We start from the raw sequence: 22966 nt of genomic DNA, 5'->3' as shown, positions 1-22966 counted from the left end.
GGGCCGCTGGCCGTGCCGTGGCGACGTGCCGGCCCCGGTTGGTGTGATGTTCCGGTCTGCTGGCCGTGCCGTGGCGACGTGCCGGCCCCGGGTGCTGAGATGTTCCGATCCGCTGGCCGTGCCGTGGCGATGTGCCGGTCCCGGTTGGTGAGATGTTCTGGGCCACTGGCCGTGCCGTGGCGATGTGCTGGTCCCGCGTGGTGAGATGTTCCGGGCCGCTGGCTGTGTCGTGGCGACGTGCTCGCCTCGGGTGGCGAGATGTTCCGGGCCCCTGGCCGTGCCGTGGCGACGTGCCGGCCCCGGGTTGTGAGATCTTCCGATCCGCTGGCTGTGCCGTGGCGACGTGCCGGCCCCGGGTGGTGAGATGTTCCGGGCCGCTGGCCATGCTGTGGCGACGTGCCGGCCCCGGGTGGTGAGATGTTCCGGTCCGCTGGCCGTGCCGTGGCGACGTGCCGGCCCCGGGTGGTGAGATGTTCCGGGCCGCTGGCCGTGCCGAGGCGACGTGCCGGTTCCGGGTAGTGAGATGTTCCGGTCCGCTGGCCGTGCCGTGGCGACGTGCCGGTCCCGGGCGGTGAGATGTTCCGGGCCGATGGCCGTGCTGTGGCGACGTGCCGGTCCCGGGTGGTGAGATGTTCCGGGCCACTGGCCGTGCCGTGGCGACGTGATGGCCCAGGGTATGAGATGTTCCGGGCCGCTGGCCTTGCCATGGCGACGTGCCGGTCCCGGGTCGTGAGATATTCCGGGCCGCTGGCCGTGCCGTGGCGACGTGTCGCCCCAGGTGGCTGAGATATTCCGGGCCGCTGGCCGTGCCATGGCGACGTGCCGGCCCAGGGTGGTGAGATGCTCCGGTCCGCTGGCTGTGCCGTTGCGACGTGCCGGCCCCGGGTGCTGAGATATTCCGGTCCGCTGGCCGTGCCGTGGCGACGTGCCGGTCCTGGGTGGTGAGATGTTCCGGGCCGCTGGTGTTGCCATGGCGACGTGCCGTCCACGGGTGGTGAGATGTTCCGGTTCGCTGGCCGTGACGTGGCGACGTGCCGGCCCCGGGTGGTGAGATGTTCCGGTCCGCTGGCCGTGCCGTGGCGACGTGCCGGTCCCGGGTGGTGAGATGTTCTGGGCCGCTGGCCGTGCCGTGGCGACGTGCCGGCCCCGGGCGGTGAGATGTTCTGGGCCGCTGGCGTTGCCGTGGCGACGTGCCGGCCCCGGGTGCTGAGATGTTCCGGTCCGCTAGCCGTGCCGTGGCGACGTGCCGGCCCCGGGTGGTGAGATGTTTCGGGCCGCTGGCCGTGCCGAGACGACGTGCCGGTTCCGGGCAGTGAGATGTTCCGGTCCGCTGGCCGTGCCGTGGCGACGTGATGGCCCAGGGTATGAGATGTTCCGGGCCGCTGGCCGTGCCGTGGCGACGTGTCGCCCCAGGGTGGTGAGATGCTCCGGTCCGCTGGCGTTGCCGTGGCGACGTGCCGGTCCCGGGTGGTGAGATGTTCCAGGCCGCTGGCCGTGCCGTGGCGACATGACGGGCCAGGGTGGTGAGATGTTCCGGTTCGCTGGCCGTGCCGTGGCGACGTGCCGGCCCCGGGTGGTGAGATGTACCGGTTCGTTGGCCGTGCCGTGGCGACGTGATGGCCCAGGGTATGAGATGTTCCGGGCCGATGGCCGTGCCGTGGCAACGTGCCGGCCCAGGGTGGTGAGATGCTCCGGTCGCTGGCGTTGCCGTGGCGACGTGCCGGTCCCGGGTGGTGAGATGTTCCAGGCCGCTGGCCGTGCCGTGGCGACATGACGGGCCAGGGTGGTGAGATGTTCCGGTTCGCTGGCCGTGCCGTGGCGACGTGCCGGCCCCGGTGTTGAGATGTTCCGGGCCGCTGGCCGTGCCGTGGCGACGTGCCGGCCCCGGTGTTGAGATGTTCCGGTCCGCTGGCCGTGCCTTGGCGACGTGCTGGCCCCGGGAGGTGGGATGTTCCGGTCCGCTGGCCGTGCCGTGGCGACGTGCTGGCCCAGGGTGTTGAGATGTTCTGGGCCACTGGCCGTGCCGTGGCGACGTGCTGGCCTCGGGTGGCGAGATGTTCCGGGCCGCTGGCCGTGCCGTGGCGACGTGCCTGTCCCGGGTGGTGAGATGTTCCGGGCCGCTGGCGTTTCCGTGGCGACGTGCCGGCCCCGGGTGGTGAGATGTTCCGGGCCGCTGGCCGTGCCGTGGCGACGTGCCGGTCCCGGATGGTGGTGAGATATTCCGGTCCGCTGGCCGTGCCGTGGCGACGTGCCGGCCCTGGGTGGTGAGATGTTCCGGGCCGCTGGCCGTGCCGAGGCGACGTGCCGGTTCCGGGTAGTGAGATGTTCCGGTCCGCTGGCCGTGCCGTGGCGACGTGCCGGTCCCGGGTGGTGAGATGTTCTGGGCCGCTGGTCGTGCCGTGGCGACGTGCCGGCCCCGGGCGGTGAGATGTTCTGGGCCGCTGGCCGTGCCATGGCGACGTGCCGGTCCCGGGTAGGGAGATGTTCCGGTCCGCTGGCCGTGCCGTGGCGACGTGCTGGCCCCGGGAGGTGAGATGTTCCGGGCCGCTGGCCGTGCCATGGCGACATGACGGGCCAGGGTGGTGAGATGTTCCGGTTCGCTGGCCGTGCCGTGGCGACGTGCCGGCCCCGGGTGGTGAGATGTTCCGGGCCGCTGGCCGTGCCATGGCGACGTCCCGGTCCCGGGTAGGGAGATGTTCCGGTCCGCTGGCCGTGCCGTGGCGACGTGCTGGCCCCGGGAGGTGGGATGTTCCGGTCCGCTGGCCGTGCTGTGGCGACGTGCTGGCCCAGGGTGTTGAGATGTTCTGGGCCACTGGCCGTGCCGTGGCGACGTGCTGGCCTCGGGTGGCGAGATGTTCCGGTTCGCCAGCCGTGCCATGGCGAAGTGCCGGCCCCGGTTGGTGTGATGTTCCGGTCTGCTGGCCGTGCCGTGGCGACGTGCCGGTCCCGGATGGTGGTGAGATATTCCGGTCCGCTAGCCGTGCCGTGGTGACGAGCCGGTCCTGGGTGGTGAGATGTTCAGGGCCGCTGGCGTTTCCGTGGCGACGTGCCGGCCCCGGGTGGTGAGATGTTCCGGGCCGCTGGCCGTGCTGTGGCGACGTGCCGGTCCCGGATGGTGGTGAGATATTCCGGTCCGCTAGCCGTGCCGTGGTGACGAGCCGGTCCTGGGTGGTGAGATGTTCAGGGCCGCTGGCCTTGCCGTGGCGACGTGCCGGCCCCCGGTGGTGAGATGTTCCGGTTCGCCAGCCGTGCTGTGGCGATGTGCCGGCCCCGGTTGGTGTGATGTTCCGGTCCGCTGTCCGTGCCGTGGCGACGTGCCGGCCCTCGGTGGTGAGATGTTCCGGGCCGCTGGCCGTGCCGAGGCGACGTGCCGGTTCCGGGTAGTGAGATGTTCCGGTCCGCTGGCCGTGCCGTGGCGACGTGCCGGTCCCGGGTGGTGAGATGTTCCGGGCCGCTGGCCGTGCCGTGGCGACGTGCCGGTCCCGGGCGGTGAGATGTTCCGGGCCGATGGCCGTGCTGTTGCGACGTTCTGGTCCAGGGTGGTGAGATGTTCCGGGCCGCTGGCCGTGCCGTGGCGACGTGATGGCCCAGGGTATGAGATGTTCCGGGCCGCTGGCCGTGCCGTGGCGACGTGCCGGTCCCGGGTGGTGAGATATTCCGGGCCGCTGGCCGTGCCGTGGCGACGTGTCGCCCCAGGTGGCTGAGATATTCCGGGCCGCTGGCCGTGCCATGGCGACGTGCCGGCCCAGGGTGGTGAGATGCTCCGGTCCGCTGGCTGTGCCGTTGCGACGTGCCGGCCCCGGGTGCTGAGATATTCCGGTCCGCTGGCCGTGCTGTGGCGACGTGCCGGTCCCGGGAGGTGGGATGTTCCGGTCCGCTGGCCGTGCCGAGCGACGTGCTGGCCCAGGGTGTTGAGATGTTCTGGGCCACTGGCCGTGCCTTGGCGATGTTCTGGTCCCGCGTGGTGAGATGTTCCGGTCCGCTGGCTGTGCCGTGGCGACGTGCCGGTTCCGGGTAGTGAGATGTTCCGGGCCGCTGGCTGTGCCGTGGCGACGTGCCGGCCCCGGGTGGTGAGATGTTCCGGTCCGCTGGCCGTGCCGTGGCGACGTGCCGGCCCCGGGTGGTGAGATGTTCCGGGCCGCTGGCCGTGCCGAGGCGACGTGCCGGTTCCGGGTAGTGAGATGTTCCGGTCCGCTGGCCGTGCCATGGCGACGTGCCGGTCCCGGGTGGTGAGATGTTCGGAGTCGCTGGCCGTGCCGTGGCGACGTGCCGGTCCCGGGCGGTGAGATGTTCCGGGCCGCTGGCCGTTCTGTGGCGACGTGCCGGTCCCGGGTGGTGAGATGTTCCGGGCCGCTGGCCGTGCCGTGGCGACGTGCCGGCCCCGGGTGGTGGATGTTCCGGTCCGCTGGCCGTGCCGTGGCGACTTGCCGGCCCCGGGTGGTGAGATGTTCCGGGCCGCTGGCCGTTCTGTGGCGACGTGCCGGTCCCGGGTGGTGAGATGTTCGGGGCCGCTGCCCGTGCCGATGCGACGTGCCGGTTCCGGGTAGTGAGATATTCCGGTCCGCTGGCCGTGCCGTGGCGACGTGCCGGTCCCGGGTGGTGAGATGTTCCGAGACGCTGGCCGTGCCGTGGCGACGTGCCGGTTCCGGGTAGTGAGATATTCCGGTCCGCTGGCCGTGCCGTGGCGACGTGCCGGTCCCGGGTGGTGAGATGTTCCGGGCCGCTGGCCGTGCCGTGGCGATGTGCCGGTCCCGGGTGGTGAGATGTTCCGGGCCGCTGGCCGTGCCGTGGCGACGTGATGGCCCAGGGTATGAGATGTTCCGGGCCGCTGGCCGTGCCGTGGCGACGTGCCGGTCCCGGGTGGTGAGATGTTCCGGGCCGCTGGCGTTGCCGTGGCGACGTGCCGGCCCCGGGTGGTGAGATGTTCCGGTCCGCTGGCCGTGCCGTGGCGATGTACCGGCCCCGGTGGTGAGATGTTCCGGGCTGCTGGCCGTGCCGTGGCGACGTGCCGGTCCCGGGTTGTGGTGAGATATTCCGGTCTGCTGGCCGTGCCGTGGCTACGTGCTGGCCCCGGGAGATGGGATGTTCCGGTCCGCTGGCCGTGCCGTGGCGACGTGCTGGCCCAGGGTGTTGAGATGTTCTGGGCCACTGGCCGTGCCGTGGTGATGTTCTGGTCCCGCGTGGTGAGAAGTTCCGGGCCGCTGGCCGTGTCGTGGCGACGTGCTCGCCTCGGGTGGCGAGATGTTCCGGGCCGCTGGCCGTGCCGTGGCGACGTGCCGGCCCCGGGTGGTGGATGTTCCGGACCTCTGGCCGTGCCGTGGCGACGTGCCGGCCCCGGGTGGTGAGATGTTCCGGTCCGCTGGCTGTGCCGTGGCGACGTGCCGGTTCCGGGTAGTGAGATGTTCCGGGCCGCTGGCTGTGCCGTGGCGACGTGCCGGCCCCGGGTGGTGAGATGTTCCGGGCCGCTGGCCGTGCCGAGGCGACATGCCAGTTCCGGGTAGTGAGATGTTCCGGTTCGCTGGCCGTGCCATGGCGACGTGCCGGTCCCGGGTGGTGAGATGTTCGGAGCCGCTGGCCGTGCCGTGGCGACGTGCCGGTCCCGGGTGGTGAGATGTTCCAGGCCGCTGGCCGTGCTGTGGCGACGTGCCGGTCCCGGGTGGTGAGATGTTCCGGGCCGCTGGCCGTGCCGTGGCGACGTGCCGGCCCCGGGAGGTGGATGTTCCGGTCCGCTGGCCGTGTCGTGGCGACGTGCTCGCCTCGGGTGGCGAGATGTTCCGGGCCGCTGGCCGTGCCGTGGCGACGTGCCGGCCCCGGGTGGTGGATGTTCCGGTCCGCTGCCCATGCCGTGGCGACGTGCCGGCCCCGGGTGGTGGATGTTCCGGTCCGCTGGCCGTGCCGTGGCGACGTGCCGGCCCTCGGTGGTGAGATGTTCCGGGCCACTGGCCGTGCCGAGGCGACGTGCCGGTTCCGGGTAGTGAGATGTTCCGGTCCGCTGGCCGTGCCGTGGCGACGTGCCGGTCCCGGGTGGTGAGATGTTCCGGGCCGCTGGCCGTGCCGTGGCGACGTGCCGGTCCCGGGCGGTGAGATGTTCCGGGCCGATGGCCGTGCTGTTGCGACGTTCTGGTCCAGGGTGGTGAGATGTTCCGGGCCGCTGGCCGTGCCGTGGCGACGTGATGGCCCAGGGTATGAGATGTTCCGGGCCGCTGGCCGTGCCGTGGCGACGTGCCGCTCCCGGGTGGTGAGATATTCCGGGCCGCTGGCCGTGCCGTGGCGACGTGTCGCCCCAGGTGGCTGAGATATTCCGGGCCGCTGGCCGTGCCATGGCGACGTGCCGGCCCAGGGTGGTGAGATGCTCCGGTCCGCTGGCTGTGCCGTTGCGACTTGCCGGCCCCGGGTGCTGAGATATTCCGGTCCGCTGGCCGTGCTGTGGCGACGTGCCGGTCCCGGGTGTTGAGATGTTCCGGGCCGCTGGCCGTGCCGTGGCGACGTGCCGGTCCCGGGTGGTGAGATGTTCTGGGCCGCTGGCCGTGCCGTGGCGATGTGATGGCCCAGGGTATGAGATGTTCCGGGCCGCTGGCGTTGCCGTGGCGACGTGCCGGCGCCGGGTGGTGAGATGTTCCGGTCCGCTGGCCGTGCCGTGGCGATGTACCGGCCCCGGTGGTGAGATGTTCCGGGCCGCTGGCCGTGCCGTGGCGACGTGCCGGTCCCGGGTTGTGGTGAGATATTCCGGTCCGCTGGCCGTGCCGTGGCTACGTGCTGGCCCCGGGAGGTGGGATGTTCCGGTCCGCTGGCCGTGCCGAGCGACGTGCTGGCCCAGGGTGTTGAGATGTTCTGGGCCACTGGCCGTGCCGTGGCGATGTTCTGGTCCCGCGTGGTGAGATGTTCCGGGCCGCTGGCCGTGTCGTGGCGACGTGCTCGCCTCGGGTGGCGAGATGTTCCGGGCCGCTGGCCGTGCCGTGGCGACGTGCCGGCCCCGGGTGGTGGATGTTCCGGTCCGCTGGCCGTGCCGTGGCGACGTGCCGGCCCCGGGTGGTGAGATGTTCCGGTCCGCTGGCTGTGCCGTGGCGACGTGCCGGTTCCGGGTAGTGAGATGTTCCGGGCCGCTGGCTGTGCCGTGGCGACGTGCCGGCCCCGGGTGGTGAGATGTTCCGGTCCGCTGGCCGTGCTGTGGCGACGTGCCGGCCCCGGGTGGTGAGATGTTCCGGGCCGCTGGCCGTGCCGAGGCGACGTGCCGGTTCCGGGTAGTGAGATGTTCCGGTCCGCTGGCCGTGCCATGGCGACATGCCGGTCCCAGGTGGTGAGATGTTCGGAGCCGCTGGCCGTGCCGTGGCGACGTGCCGGTTCCGGGTGGTGAGATGTTCCGGGCCGCTGGCCGTGCCGTGGCGATGTGCCGGTCCCGGGTGGTGAGATGTTCCGGGCCGCTGGCCGTGCCGTGGCGACGTGATGGCCCAGGGTATGAGATGGTCCGGGCCGCTGGCCGTGCCGTTGCGACGTGCCGGTCCCGGGTGGTGAGATGTTCCGGTCCGCTGGCCGTGCCGTGGCGACGTGCCGGCCCCGGGTGGTGAGATGTTCCGGGCCGCTGGCCGTGCCGAGGCGACGTGCCGGTTCCGGGTAGTGAGATGTTCCGGTCCGCTGGCCGTGCCATGGCGACGTGCCGGTCCCGGGTGGTGAGATGTTCGGAGTCGCTGGCCGTGCCGTGGCGACGTGCCGGTCCCGGGCGGTGAGATGTTCCGGGCCGCTGGCCGTTCTGTGGCGACGTGCCGGTCCCGGGTGGTGAGATGTTCCGGGCCGCTGGCCGTGCCGTGGCGACGTGCCGGCCCCGGGTGGTGGATGTTCCGGTCCGCTGGCCGTGCCGTGGCGACTTGCCGGCCCCGGGTGGTGAGATGTTCGGGGCCGCTGCCCGTGCCGAGGCGACGTGCCGGTTCCGGGTAGTGAGATATTCCGATCCGCTGGCCGTGCCGTGGCGACGTGCCGGTCCCGGGTGGTGAGATGTTCCGAGACGCTGGCCGTGCCGTGGCGACGTGCCGGTTCCGGGTAGTGAGATATTCCGGTCCGCTGGCCGTGCCGTGGCGACGTGCCGGTCCCGGGTGGTGAGATGTTCCGGGCCGCTGGCCGTGCCGTGGCGATGTGCCGGTCCCGGGTGGTGAGATGTTCCGGGCCGCTGGCCGTGCCGTGGCGACGTGATGGCCCAGGGTATGAGATGTTCCGGGCCGCTGGCCGTGCCGTGGCGACGTGCCGGTCCCGGGTGGTGAGATGTTCCGGGCCGCTGGCGTTGCCGTGGCGACGTGCCGGCCCCGGGTGGTGAGATGTTCCGGTCCGCTGGCCGTGCCGTGGCGATGTACCGGCCCCGGTGGTGAGATGTTCCGGGCCGCTGGCCGTGCCGTGGCGACGTGCCGGTCCCGGGTTGTGGTGAGATATTCCGGTCTGCTGGCCGTGCCGTGGCTACGTGCTGGCCCCGGGAGATGGGATGTTCCGGTCCGCTGGCCGTGCCGTGGCGACGTGCTCGCCTCGGGTGGCGAGATGTTCCGGGCCGCTGGCCGTGCCGTGGCGATGTTCTGGTCCCGCGTGGTGAGAAGTTCCGGGCCGCTGGCCATGTCGTGGCGACGTGCTCGCCTCGGGTGGCGAGATGTTCCGGGCCGCTGGCCGTGCCTTGGCGACGTGCCGGCCCCGGGTGGTGGATGTTCCGGACCTCTGGCCGTGCCGTGGCGACGTGCCGGCCCCGGGTGGTGAGATGTTCCGGTCCGCTGGCTGTGCCGTGGCGACGTGCCGGTTCCGGGTAGTGAGATGTTCCGGGCCGCTGGCTGTGCCGTGGCGACGTGCCGGCCCTGGGTGGTGAGATGTTCCGGGCCGCTGGCCGTGCCGAGGCGACATGCCGGTTCCGGGTAGTGAGATGTTCCGGTTCGCTGGCCGTGCCATGGCGACGTGCCGGTCCTGGGTGGTGAGATGTTCGGAGCCGCTGGCCGTGCCGTGGCGACGTGCCGGTCCCGGGTGGTGAGATGTTCCAGGCCGCTGGCCGTGCCGTGGCGACGTGCCGGCCCCGGGAGGTGGATGTTCCGGTCCGCTGGCCGTGCCGTGGCGACGTGCCGGCCCCGGGTGGTGAGATGTTCCGGGCCGCTGGCCGTGCCGTGGCGACGTGCCGGCCCCAGGTGGTGAGATGTTCCGGGCCGCTGGCCGTGCCGTGGCGACGTGCCGGCCCCGGGTGGTGAGATGTTCCGGTCCGCTGGCCGTGCCGTTGCGACGTGCCGGTCCCGGGTGGTGAGATGTTCCGGGCCGCTGGCCGTGCCGTGGCGACGTGCCGGTCCCGGGTGGTGAGATGTTCTGGGCCGCTGGCGTTGCCGTGGCGACGTGCCGGCCCCGGGTGGTGAGATGTTCTGGGCCGCTGGCCGTGCCGTGGCGACGTGCCGGTCCCGGGTTGTGGTGAGATATTCCGGTCCGCTGGCCGTGCCGTGGCTACGTGCTGGCCCCGGGAGATGGGATGTTCCGGTCCGCTGGCCGTGCCGTGGCTACGTGCTGGCCCCGGGAGATGGGATGTTCCGGTCCGCTGGCCGTGCCGTGGCGACGTGCTGGCCCAGGGTGTTGAGATGTTCTGGGCCAGTGGCCGTGCCGTGGCGATGTTCTGGTCCCGCGTGGTGAGATGTTCCGGGCCGCTGGCCGTGTCGTGGCGACGTGCTCGCCTCGGGTGGCGAGATGTTCCGTGCCGCTGGCCGTGCCGTGGCGACGTGCCGGCCCCGGGTGGTGGATGTTCCGGTCCGCTGGCCGTGCCGTGGCGACGTGCCGGCCCCGGGTGGTGGATGTTCCGGTCCGCTGGCCGTGCCGTGGCGACGTGCCGGTCCCGGGTGGTGAGATGTTCCGGGCCGCTGGCCGTGCCGTGGTGACGTGCCGGTTCCGGGTGGTGAGATGTTCCGGGCCGCTGGCCGTGCCGAGGCGACGTGCCGGTTCCGGGTAGTGAGATATCCCGGGCCGCTGGCCGTGCCGTGGCGACGTGCCTGTCCCGGGCGGTGAGATGTTCCGGGCCGCTGGCCGTGCTGTGGCGACGTGCTTGTCCCGGGTGGTGAGATGTTCCGGGCCGCTGGCCGTGATGTGGCGACGTGACGGGCCAGGGGGTGAGATGTTCCGGGCCGCTGGCCGTGCCGTGGCGACGTGCCGGCCCCGGGTCCTGAGATGTTCCGGTCCGCTGGCCATGCCGTGGCGACGTGCCGGTCCCGGGTGGTGAGATGTTCCGGGCCGCTGGCGTTGCCGTGGCAACGTGCCGGCCCTGGGTGGTGAGATGTTCCGGGCCGCTGGCCGTGCGGTGGCGACGTGCCGGTCCCGGGTAGTGAGATGTTCCTGTCCGCTGGCCATGCCGTGGCGACGTGCCAGTCCCGGGTGGTGATGAGATATTCCGGTCCGCTGGCCGTGCCGTGGCGACGTGCCGGTCCCGGGCGGTGAGATTTTCCGGGCCGCTGGCCGTGCTGTGGCGACGTGCCGGTCCTGGGTGGTGAGATGTTCAGGGCCGCTGGCCTTGCCGTGGCGACGTGCCGGCCCCCGGTGGTGAGATGTTCCGGTTCGCCGGCCGTGCTGTGGCGACGTGCCGGCCCCGGTTGGTGAGATGTTCCGGGCCGCTGGCCGTGCCGAGGCGACGTGCCGGTTCCGGGTAGTGAGATGTTCCGGTCCGCTGGCCGTGCCGTGGCGACGTGCCGGTCCCGGGCGGTGAGATGTTCCGGGCCGCTGGCCGTGCCGTGGAGACGTGCAGGTCCCGGGTGGTGAGATGTTCCGGGCCGCTGGCCGTGCCGTGGCGACGTGATCGCCCAGGGTATGAGATGTTCCGGGCCGCTGGCCGTGCCGTGGCGACGTGTTGCCCCAGGTGGCTGAGATATTCCGGGCCGCTGGCCGTGCCGTGGCGACGTGCCGGTCCCGGGCGGTGAGATGTTCCGGGCCTCTGGCCGTGCTGTGGCGAGGTGCCGGTCCCGGGCGGTGAGATGTTCCGGGCCGCTGGCGTTGCCGTGGCGACATGCCGGCCCCGGGTGCTGAGATGTTCCGGTCCGCTGGCCGTGCCGTGGCGACGTGCCGGTCCCGGGTGGTGAGATGTTCCGGGCCGCTGGCCGTGCCGTGGCGACGTGCCGGCCCCGGGTAGTGAGATGTTCCGGGCCGCTGGCCGTGCCGTGGCGACGTGCCGGCCCCGGGTGGTTAGATGTTCCGGGCCGCTGGCCGTGCCGAGGCGACGTGCCGGTTCCGGGTAGTGAGATGTTCCGGGCCGCTGGCCGTGCCGAGGCGACGTGCCGGTTCCGGGTAGTGAGATGTTCCGGGCCGCTGTCCGTGCCGTAGCGACGTGCCGGTCCCGGGCGGTGAGATGTTCCGGGCCGCTGGCCGTGCCGTGGCGACGTGCCGGTCCTGGGTGGTGAGATATTCCGGGCCGCTGGCCGTGCTGTGGCGACGTGCTGGCTTTGGGTGGCGAGATGTTCCGGGCCGCTGGCCGTGCCGTGGCGACGTGCCTGTCCCGGGTGGTGAGATGTTCCGGGCCGCTTGCATTTCCGTGGCGACGTGCCTGTCCCGGGTGGTGAGATGTTCCGGGCCGCTGGCGTTTCCGTGGCGACGTGCCGGCCCCGGGTGGTGAGATGTTCCGGGCCGCTGGCCGTGCCGTGGCGACGTGCCGGTCCCGGATGGTGGTGACATATTCCGGTCCGCTGGACGTGCCGTGGTGACGTGCCGGTCCTGGGTGTTGAGATGTTCAGGGCCGCTGGCCTTGCCGTGGCGACGTGCCGGCCCCCGGTGGTGAGATGTTCCGGTTCGCCAGCCGTGCTGTGGCGACGTGCCGGCCCCGGTTGGTGTGATGTTCCGGTCCGCTGGCCGTGCCGTGGCGACGTGCCGGCCCTGGGTGGTGAGATGTTCCGGGCCGCTGGCCGTGCCGAGGCGACGTGCCGGTTCCGGGTAGTGAGATGTTCCGGTCCGCTGGCCGTGCCGTGGCGACGTGCCGGTCCCGGGTGGTGAGATGTTCCGGTTCGCCAGCCGTGCCGTGGCGACGTGCCGGTCCCGGGCGGTGAGATGTTCCGGGCCGATGGCCGTGCTGTGGCGACGTTCCGGTCCAGGGTGGTGAGATGTTCCGGGCCGCTGGCCGTGTCTTGGCGACGTGATGGCCGAGGGTGTGAGATGTTCCGGGCCGCTGGCCTTGCCGTGGTGACGTGCCGGTCCCGGGTGGTGAGATATTCCGGGCCGCTGGCCGTGCCGTGGCGACGTGCCGGTCCCGGGTGGTGAGATGTTCTGGGCCGCTGGCGTTGCCGTGGCGACGTGCCGGCCCCGGGTGGTGAGATGTTCTGGGCCGCTGGCCGTGCCGTGGCGACGTGCCGGTCCAGGGTTGTGGTGAGATATTCCGGTCCGCTGGCCGTGCCGTGGCTACGTGCTGGCCCCGGGAGATGGGATGTTCCGGTCCGCTGGCCGTGCCGTGGCGACGTGCTGGCCCAGGGTGTTGAGATGTTCTGGGCCACTGGCCGTGCCGTGGCGATGTTCTGGTCCCGCGTGGTGAGATGTTCCGGGCCGCTGGCCGTGTCGTGGCGACGTGCTCGCCTCGGGTGGCGAGATGTTCCGGGCCGCTGGCCGTGCCGTGGCGACGTGCCGGCCCCGGGTGGTGGATGTTCCGGTCCGCTGGCCGTGCCGTGGCGACGTGCCGGCCCCGGGTGGTGGATGTTCCGGTCCGCTGGCCGTGCCGTGGCGACGTGCCGGTCCCGGGTGGTGAGATGTTCCGGGCCGCTGGCCGTGCCGTGGTGACGTGCCGGTTCCGGGTGGTGAGATGTTCCGGGCCGCTGGCCGTGCCGAGGCGACGTGCCGGTTCCGGGTAGTGAGATATCCCGGGCCGCTGGCCGTGCCGTGGCGACGTGCCTGTCCCGGGCGGTGAGATGTTCCGGGCCGCTGGCCGTGCTGTGGCGACGTGCTTGTCCCGGGTGGTGAGATGTTCCGGGCCGCTGGCCGTGATGTGGCGACGTGACGGGCCAGGGGGGTGAGATGTTCCGGGCCGCTGGCCGTGCCGTGGCGACGTGCCGGTCCCGGGTGGTGAGATGTTCCGGGCCGCTGGCGTTGCCGTGGCAACGTGCCGGCCCTGGGTGGTGAGATGTTCCGGGCCGCTGGCCGTGCGGTGGCGACGTGCCGGTCCCGGGTAGTGAGATGTTCCTGTCCGCTGGCCATGCCGTGGCGACGTGCCAGTCCCGGGTGGTGATGAGATATTCCGGTCCGCTGGCCGTGCCGTGGCGACGTGCCGGTCCCGGGCGGTGAGATTTTCCGGGCCGCTGGCCGTGCTGTGGCGACGTGCCGGTCCTGGGTGGTGAGATGTTCAGGGCCGCTGGCCTTGCCGTGGCGACGTGCCGGCCCCCGGTGGTGAGATGTTCCGGTTCGCCGGCCGTGCTGTGGCGACGTGCCGGCCCCGGTTGGTGAGATGTTCCGGGCCGCTGGCCGTGCCGAGGCGACGTGCCGGTTCCGGGTAGTGAGATGTTCCGGTCCGCTGGCCGTGCCGTGGCGACGTGCCGGTCCCGGGCGGTGAGATGTTCCGGGCCGCTGGCCGTGCCGTGGAGACGTGCAGGTCCCGGGTGGTGAGATGTTCCGGGCCGCTGGCCGTGCCGTGGCGACGTGATCGCCCAGGGTATGAGATGTTCCGGGCCGCTGGCCGTGCCGTGGCGACGTGTTGCCCCAGGTGGCTGAGATATTCCGGGCCGCTGGCCGTGCCGTGGCGACGTGCCGGTCCCGGGCGGTGAGATGTTCCGGGCCTCTGGCCGTGCTGTGGCGAGGTGCCGGTCCCGGGCGGTGAGATGTTCCGGGCCGCTGGCGTTGCCGTGGCGACATGCCGGCCCCGGGTGCTGAGATGTTCCGGTCCGCTGGCCGTGCCGTGGCGACGTGCCGGTCCCGGGTGGTGAGATGTTCCGGGCCGCTGGCCATGCCGTGGCGACGTGCCGGCCCCGGGTAGTGAGATGTTCCGGGCCGCTGGCCGTGCCGTGGCGACGTGCCGGCCCCGGGTGGTTAGATGTTCCGGGCCGCTGGCCGTGCCGAGGCGACGTGCCGGTTCCGGGTAGTGAGATGTTCCGGGCCGCTGGCCGTGCCGAGGCGACGTGCCGGTTCCGGGTAGTGAGATGTTCCGGGCCGCTGTCCGTGCCGTAGCGACGTGCCGGTCCCGGGCGGTGAGATGTTCCGGGCCGCTGGCCGTGCCGTGGCGACGTGCCGGTCCTGGGTGGTGAGATATTCCGGGCCGCTGGCCGTGCTGTGGCGACGTGCTGGCTTTGGGTGGCGAGATGTTCCGGGCCGCTGGCCGTGCCGTGGCGACGTGCCTGTCCCGGGTGGTGAGATGTTCCGGGCCGCTTGCGTTTCCGTGGCGACGTGCCTGTCCCGGGTGGTGAGATGTTCCGGGCCGCTGGCGTTTCCGTGGCGACGTGCCGGCCCCGGGTGGTGAGATGTTCCGGGCCGCTGGCCGTGCCGTGGCGACGTGCCGGTCCCGGATGGTGGTGACATATTCCGGTCCGCTGGACGTGCCGTGGTGACGTGCCGGTCCTGGGTGTTGAGATGTTCAGGGCCGCTGGCCTTGCCGTGGCGACGTGCCGGCCCCCGGTGGTGAGATGTTCCGGTTCGCCAGCCGTGCTGTGGCGACGTGCCGGCCCCGGTTGGTGTGATGTTCCGGTCCGCTGGCCGTGCCGTGGCGACGTGCCGGCCCTGGGTGGTGAGATGTTCCGGGCCGCTGGCCGTGCCGAGGCGACGTGCCGGTTCCGGGTAGTGAGATGTTCCGGTCCGCTGGCCGTGCCGTGGCGACGTGCCGGTCCCGGGTGGTGAGATGTTCCGGTTCGCCAGCCGTGCCGTGGCGACGTGCCGGTCCCGGGCGGTGAGATGTTCCGGGCCGATGGCCGTGCTGTGGCGACGTTCCGGTCCAGGGTGGTGAGATGTTCCGGGCCGCTGGCCGTGTCTTGGCGACGTGATGGCCGAGGGTGTGAGATGTTCCGGGCCGCTGGCCTTGCCGTGGTGACGTGCCGGTCCCGGGTGGTGAGATATTCCGGGCCGCTGGCCGTGCCGTGGCGACGTGTCGCCCCAGGTGGCTGAGATATTCCGGGCCGCTGGCCGTTCCATGGCGACGTGCCGGCCCAGGGTGGTGAGATGCTCCGGTCCGCTGGCCGTGCCGTTGCGACGTGCCGGCCCCGGGTGCTGAGATATTCCGGTCCGCTGGCCGTGCCGTGGCGACGTGCTGGCCCCGGGTGGTGAGATGTTCCGGGCCGCTGGCCGTGCCGAGGCGACGTGCCGGTTCCGGGTAGTGAGATGTTCCGGTCCGCTGGCCGTGCCGAGGCGACGTGCCGGTCCCGGGCTGTGAGATGTTCCGGGACGCTGGCCGTGCCGTGGCGACATGTCGCCCCAGGTGTCTGAGATATTCCGGCCCGCTGGCCGTGCCGTGGCGACGTGCCGGCCCAGGGTGGTGAGATGCTCCGGTCCGCTGGCTGTGCCGTTGCGACGTGCCGGCCCCGGGTGCTGAGATATTCCGGGCCGCTGGCCGTGCCGTGGCGATGTGCCAGTCCTGGGTGGTGAGATGTTCAGGGCCGCTGGTGTTGCCATGGCGACGTGCCGTCCACGGGTGGTGAGATGTTCCGGTTCGCTGGCCGTGACGTGGCGATGTGCCGGCCCCGGTGTTGAGATGTTCCGGGCCGCTGGCCGTGCCGTGGTGACATGCCGGCCCAGGGTGGTGAGATGCTACGGTCCGCTGGCTGTGCCGTTGCGACGTGCCGGCCCCGGGTGCTGAGATGTTCCGGTCCGCTGGCCGTGCCGTGGCGACGTGCTGGCCTCGGGTGGCGAGACGTTCCGGGCCGCTGGCCGTGCCGTGGCGACGTGCCGGTCCCGGGTGGTGAGATGTTCCGGTCCGCTGGCCGTGCCGTGGCGACGTGCCGGTCCCGGGCGGTGAGATGTTCCGGGCCGCTGGCCGTGCCTTGGCAACGTGCCGGTCCCGGGTGGTGAGATATTCCGGGTCGCTGGCCTTGCCGTGGCGACGTGCCGGTCCCGGGTGGTGAGATATTCCGGTTCGCTGGCCGTGCCGTGGCGACGTGCCGGCCCCGGGTTGTGAGATGTTCCTGTCCGCTGGCCGTGCCGTAGCGACGTGCCGGTCCTGGGTGGTGAGATATTCCGGTTCGCTGGCCCTGCCGTGGCGACGTGCCGGGCACGGGTGCTGAGATGTTCCGGGCCGCTCGCCTTGCCATGGCGACGTGCCGGCCCCGGGTGCTGAGATGTTCCGGTCCGCTGGCCGTGCCGTGGCGACGTGCCGGTCCCGGGTGGTGAGATGTTCTGGGCCACTGGCCGTGCCGTGGCGATGTGCTGGTCCCGCGTGGTGAGATATTCCGGGCCACTGGCTGTGTCGTGGCGACGTGCTCGCCTCGGGTGGCGAGATGTTCCGGGCCGCTGGCCGTGCCGTGGCGACGTGCCGGCCCCGGGTGGTGAGATGCTCCGATCCGCTGGCTGTGCCGTGGCGACGTGCCGGCCCCGGGTGGTGAGATGTTCCGGGCCGCTGGCCATGCTGTGGCGACGTGCCGGCCCAGGGTGGTGAGATGTTCCGGTCCGCTGGCCGTGCCGTGGCGACGTGCCGGCCCCGGGTGGTGAGATGTTCCGGGCCGCTGGCCGTGCCGAGGCGACGTGCCGTTTCCGGGTAGTGATATGTTCCGGTCCGCTGGCCGTGCCGAGGCGACGTGCCGGCCCCGGGTGGTGAGATGTTCTGGGCCACTGGCCGTGCCGTGGCGATGTGCTGGTCCCGCGTGGTGAGATGTTCCGGGCCGCTGGCCGTGTCGTGGCGACGTGCTCGCCTCGGGTGGCGAGATGTTCCGGGCCGCTGGCCGTGCCGTGGCGACGTGCCGGCCCCGTGTGGTGGATGTTCCGGTCCGCTGGCCGTGCTGTGGCGACGTGCCGGCCCCGGGTGGTGAGATGTTCCGGTCCGCTGGCCGTGCCGTGGCGACGTGCCGACCCCGGGTGGTGAGATGTTCCGGGCCGCTGGCCATGCCTTGGCGACGTGCCGGCCCCGGGTGGTGAGATGTTCCGGTCCGCTGGCCGTGCAGTGGCGACGTGCCGGCCCCGGGTGGTGAGATGTTCCGGGCCGCTGGCCGTGCCGTGGCGACATGTTGCCCCAGGTGGCTGAGATATTCCGGGCCGCTGGCCGTGCCGTGGCGACGTGATGGCCCAGGGTATGAGATGTTCCGGGCCGCTGGCCTTTCCGTGGTGACGTGCCGGTCCCGGGTGGTGAGATATTCCGGGCCGCTGGCCGTGCCGTGGCGACGTGTTGCCCCAGGTGGCTGAGATATTCCGGTCCGCTGGCTGTGCCGTTGCGACGTGCCGGCCCCGGGTGCTGAGATATTCCGGTCCGCTGGCCGTGCCGTGGCGACGTGCCGGTCCTGGGTGGTGAGATGTTCCGGGCCGCTGGTGTTGCCATGGCGACGTGCTGGCCATGGGAGGTGAGATGTTACGGTCCGCTGGCCATGCCGTCGCGACGTGCCGGCCCTGGGTGGTGAGATGTTTCGGGCCGCTGGCCGTGCCGTGGCGACGTGCCGGTTCCGGGCAGTGAGATGTTCCGATCTGCTGGCCGTGCCGTGGCGACGTGCCGGTCCCGGATAGTGAGATGTTCCGGGCCGCTGGCCGTGCCGTGGCGACGTGCCGGTCCGGGCGGTGAGATGTTCCGGGACGCTGGCCGTGCCGTGGCGACGTGCCGGTCCCGGGTGGTGAGATGTTCCGGGCCGCTGGCCGTGCCGTGGAGACGTGATGGCCCAGGGTATGAGATGTTCCGGGCCGCTGGCCGTGCCGTGGCGACGTGTCGACCCAGGGGGCAGACATATTCCGGGCTGCTGGCCGTGCCATGGCGACGTGCCGGCCCCGTTGTTGAGATGTTCCGGGCCGCTGGCCGTGCCGTGGCGACGTGCCGGTCCCGGGTAGTGAGATGTTCCGGTCCGCTGGCCGTGCCGTGGCGATGTGCCGGCCCCGGGTGGTGAGATGTTCCGGGCCGCTGGCCGTGCCGAGGCGACGTGCCGGTTCCGGGTGCTGAGATGTTCCGGGCCGCTGGCCGTGCCGTGGCGACGTGCCGGCCCCGGGTGGTGGATGTTCCGGTCCGCTGGCCGTGCCGTGGCGACGTGCCGGCCCCGGGTGGTGAGATGTTCCGGTCCGCTGGCTGTGCCGTGGCGACGTGCCGGCCCCGGGTGGTGAGATGTTCCGGGCCGCTGGCCATGCTGTGGCGACGTGCCGGCCCCGGGTGGTGAGATGTTCCGGGCCGCTGGCCATGCTGTGGCGACGTGCCGGCCCCGGGTGGTGAGATGTTCCGGGCCACTGGCCGTGCCGAGGCGACGTGCCGGTTCCGGGTAGTGAGATGTTCCGGTCCGCTGGCCGTGCCGTGGCGACGTGCCGGTCCCGGGTGGTGAGATATTCCGGTTCGCTGGCCGTGCCGTGGCGACGTGCCGGCCCCGGGTTGTGAGATGTTCCTGTCCGTTGGCCGTGCCGTGGCGACGTGCCGGTCCTGGGTGGTGAGATATTCCGGTTCGCTGGCCCTGCCGTGGCGACGTGCCAGGCCCGGGTGCTGAGATGTTCCGGGCCGCTGGCCTTGCCATGGCGACGTGCCGGACCCGGGTGCTGAGATGTTCCGGTCCGCTGGCCGTGCCGTGGCGACGTGCCGGTCCCGGGTGGTGAGATGTTCTGGGCCACTGGCCGTGCCGTGGCGATGTGCTGGTCCCGCGTGGTGAGATATTCCGGGCCGCTGGCTGTGTCGTGGCGACGTGCTCGCCTCGGGTGGCGAGATGTTCCGGGCCGCTGGCCGTGCCGTGGCGACGTGCCGGCCCCGGGTGGTGAGATGCTCCGGTCTGCTGGCCGTGCCGTGGCGACGTGCCGGTCCCGGGTGGTGAGATGTTCCGGGCCGCTGGCCGTGCCGTGTCGACGTGACGGGCCAGGGTGGTGAGATGTTCCGGTTCGCTGGCCGTGACGTGGCGACGTGCCGGCCCCGGGTGGTGAGATGTTACGGGCCGCTGGCGTTGCCGTGGCGACGTGCCGGCCACGGGTGCTGAGATGTTCCGGTCCGCTGGCCGTGCCGTTGCGACGTGCCGTTCCCGGGTGTTGAGATGTTCCGGGCCGCTGGCGTTGCCGTGGCGACGTGCCGGCCAACGGTGGTGAGATGTTCCGGTCCGCTGGCCGTGCCGTGGCGACGTGCCGGCCCCGGGTGGTGAGATGTTTCGGGCCGCTGGCCGTGCCGTGGCGACGTGCCGGTCCGGGATAGTGAGATGTTCCGGGCCGCTGGCCGTGCCGTGGCGACGTGCCGGTCCCGGGCGGTGAGATGTTCCGGGCCGCTGGCCGTGCCGTGGCGACGTGCCGGTCCCGGGTGGTGAGATGTTCCGGGCCGCTGGCCGTGCCGTGGAGACGTGATGGCCCAGGGTATGAGATATTCCGGGCTGCTGGCCGTGCCATGGCGACGTACCGGCCCAGGGTGGTGAGATGTTCCGGTCCGTTGGCCGTGCCGTGGCGAAATGACGGGCCAGGGTGGTGAGATGTTCCGGTTCGCTGGCCGTGCCGTGGCGACGTGCCGGCCCCGGTGTTGAGATGTTCCGGGCCGCTGGCCGTGCCGTGGCGACGTGCCGGTCCCGGGTAGTGAGATGTTCCGGTCCGCTGGCCGTGCCGTGGCGACGTGCCGGCCCCGGGAGGTGGGATGTTCCGGTCCGCTGGCCATGCCGTGGCGACGTGCTGGCCCCGGGAGGTGGGATGTTCCGGTTCGCTGGCCGTGCCGTGGCGACGTGCCGGCCCCGGGTGGTGAGATATTCCGGGCCGCTGGCCGTGCCGTGGCGACGTGCCGGTCCCGGGTGGTGAGATGTTCCGGGCCGCTGGTCTTGCCGTGGCGACGTGCCGGTCCCGGGTGGTGAGATATTCCGGGCCGCTGGCCGTGCCGTGGCGACGTGTCGCCCCAGGTGGCTGAGATATTCCGGGCCGCTGGCCGTGCCGTGGCGACGTGCCGGTCCTGGGTGGTGAGATGTTCTGGGCCGCTGGTGTTGCCATGGCGACGTGCCGTCCACGGGTGGTGAGATGTTCCGGTTCGCTGGCCGTGCCGTGGCGACGTGCCGGTCCAGGGTGGTGAGATGTTCTGGGCCGCTGGCCGTGCCGTGGCGACGTGCCGGCCCCGGGCGGTGAGATGTTCTGGGCCGCTGGCGTTGCCGTGGCGACGTGCCGGCCCCGGGTGCTGAGATGATCCGGTCCGCTGGCCGTGCCGTGGCGACGTGCCGGCCCAGGGTGGTGAGATGCTCCGGTCCGCTGGCTGTGCCGTTGCGACGTGCCGGCCCCGGGTGCTGAGATATTCCGGTCCGCTGGCCGTGCCGTGGCGACGTGCCGGCCCCGGGTGGTGAGATGTTCCGGGCCGCTGGCCGTGCCGAGGCGACGTGCCGGTTCCGGGTAGTGAGATGTTCCGGTCCGCTGGCCGTGCCGTTGCGACGTGCCGGCCCCGGGTGCTGAGATGTTCCGGTCCGCTGGCCGTGCCGTGGCGACGTGCCGGTCCCGGGTGGTGAGATGTTCCGGGCCGCTGGCGTTGCCGTGGCGACGTGCCGGCCCCGGGTTTTGAGATGTTCCGGTCCAATGGCCGTGCCATCGCGACGTGTCGTCCCTGGGGGCTGAGATATTCCTGGTTGCTGGCCGTGCCGTGGCGACGTGCCGGCCCAGGGGGGTGAGATGTTCCGGGCCGCTGGCCGTGCCGTGGCAACGTTCTGGCCCCGGGCGGTGAGATGTTCCGGTCCGCTGGCCGTGCCGTGGCGACGCGCCGGCCCAGGGGGGTGAGATGCTCCGGTCTGCTGGCCGTGCCGTGGCCACGTGCTGGCCCCGGGAGGTGGGATGTTCCGGTACGCTGGCCGTGCTGTGGCGACGTGCTGGCGCAGGGTGTTGAGATGTTCTGGGCCACTGGCCGTGCCGTGGCGATGTGCCGGTCCCGGGTGGTGAGATGTTCCGGGCCGCTGGCCGTGTCGTGGCGATGTGCTGGCCTTGGGTGGCGAGATGTTCCGGGCCGCTGGCCGTGCCGTGGCGACGTGCCGGTCACGGGTGGTGAGATATTCCGGGCCGCTGGCCGTGCCGTGGCAACGTGCTGGCCCCGGGTGGTGAGATGTTCTGGGTCGCTGGCTGTGCCGTGGCGACGTGCCCGCCCCGGGGGGTGAGATGTTCCGGTCCGCTGGCCGTGCCGTGGCGACGTGCCGGCCCCGGCTCGTGAGATGTTGCGGTCCGCTGGCCGTGCCGTGGCGACGTGCCAGCCCAGGGTTTTGAGATGTTCCTGGCCGCTGGCCGTGCCGTGGCGACGTGCCAGCCCAGGGTTTTGAGATGTTCTGGGCCGCTGGCCGTGACGTGGCGACGTGCCGGTCCCGGGTGGTGAGATATTCCGGGCCGCTGGCCGTGCCGTGGCGACGTGCCGGTCCCGGGTGGCTGAGATATTCCGGGCCGCTTGCCGTGCCGTGGCGACGTGCTGGTCCCGGTTGGTGAGATATTCCGGGCCGCTGGCCGTTCCGTGGCGACGCTCCAGCCCGGAATGGTGAGATGTTCCGGGCCTCTGGCCGTGCCGTGGCGACGTGCTGGCCCTGGGAGGTGAGATATTCCGGTTCGCTGGCCGTGCCGTGGCGACGTGCCGGCCCCGGGTGGTGAGATGTTCCGGTTCGCTTGCCGTGCCTTGGCGACCTACCGGCCCCGGGTGGTGAGATGTTCCGGTCCGCTGGCCGTGCCGTGGCGACGTGCTGGCCCCGGCTCGTGAGATGTTCCGGTCCGCTGGCCGTGCCCTGGCGACGTGCCGGCCTAGGGGGGTGAGATGCTCCGGTCCGCTGGCCGTGCCGTGGCGACGTGCCGGTCCCAAGTGCTGAGATGTTCCGGTCCGCTGGCCGTGCCGTGGCGACGTGCCGGTCCCGTGTGGTGGTGAGATGTTCCGGTCCGCTGGCCGTGCCGTGGCGACGTGCCGGTCCCGGGCGGTGAGATGTTCCGGGCCGCTGGCCGTGCCATGGCGACGTGCCGGCCCCGGGTTGTGAGATGTTCCGGGCCGCTGGCCGTGCCGTGGCGACGTGCCGGCCCCGGGTTGTGAGATGTTCCGGTCCGCTGGCCTTGCCGTGTCGACGTGCTTTCCCATGGTGGTGAGATGTTCTGGTCCGCTGGCCGTGCCGTGGCGACGTGTCGTCCCAGGGGGCTGAGATATTCCGGATCTCTGGCCGTGCCGTGGCGACGTGCCGGTCACGGGTGGTGAGATATTCCGGGCCGCTGGCCGTGCCGTGGCAACGTGCTGGCCCCGGGTGGTGAGATGTTCTGGGTCGCTGGCTGTGCCGTGGCGACGTGCCCGCCCCGGGGGGTGAGATGTTCCGGTCCGCTGGCCGTGCCGTGGCGACGTGCCGGCCCCGGCTCGTGAGATGTTCCGGTCCGCTGGCCGTGCCGTGGCAACGTGCCGGTCCAGGGTGGTGAGATGTTCCGGTCCGCTGGCCGTGCCGTGGCGACGTGCCGGCCCCGGCTCGTGAGATGTTCCGGTTCGCTGGCCGTGCCGTGGCGACGTACCGGCCCCGGGTGGTGAGATGGTCCGGGCCGCTGGCCGTGCCGCGGCGACATGCCGGCCCAGAGTGGTGAGATGTTACGGTCCGCTGACCGTGCCGTGGAGACGTGCCGGCCCCGGGTGGTGAGATGTTCCGGTCCGCTGGCCGTGCCGTGGCGACATGCCGGCCCCGGGTGGTGAGATGTTCCGATCTGCCGGCCGTGCCGTGGCGACGTGCCGGCCCAGGCTGGTGAGATGTTCCGGTCCGCTGCCCGTGCCGTGGCGACGTGGTGGCCCCGGGGGGTGAGATGTTCCGGGCCGCTGGCCGTGCCGTGGCGACGTGCCGGCCCCGGGTGGTGAGATGTTCCGATCCGATGGCCGTACCGTGGGGACACAATGACCTGTGGCAATGGGGTGGCCTGGGGCTGTGGTCCCATCACTCGAGGACACTGTGACCAGCGCCGAGGATGTCCCCTCACCCTCCCTGTGACACGA

The sequence above is a fragment of the Athene noctua genome, chromosome 6 (assembly GCF_965140245.1).
Source record: "Athene noctua chromosome 6, bAthNoc1.hap1.1, whole genome shotgun sequence".
NCBI lineage: Eukaryota > Metazoa > Chordata > Aves > Strigiformes > Strigidae > Athene > Athene noctua.
Note: the sequence above shows the minus strand (reverse complement) of the source record.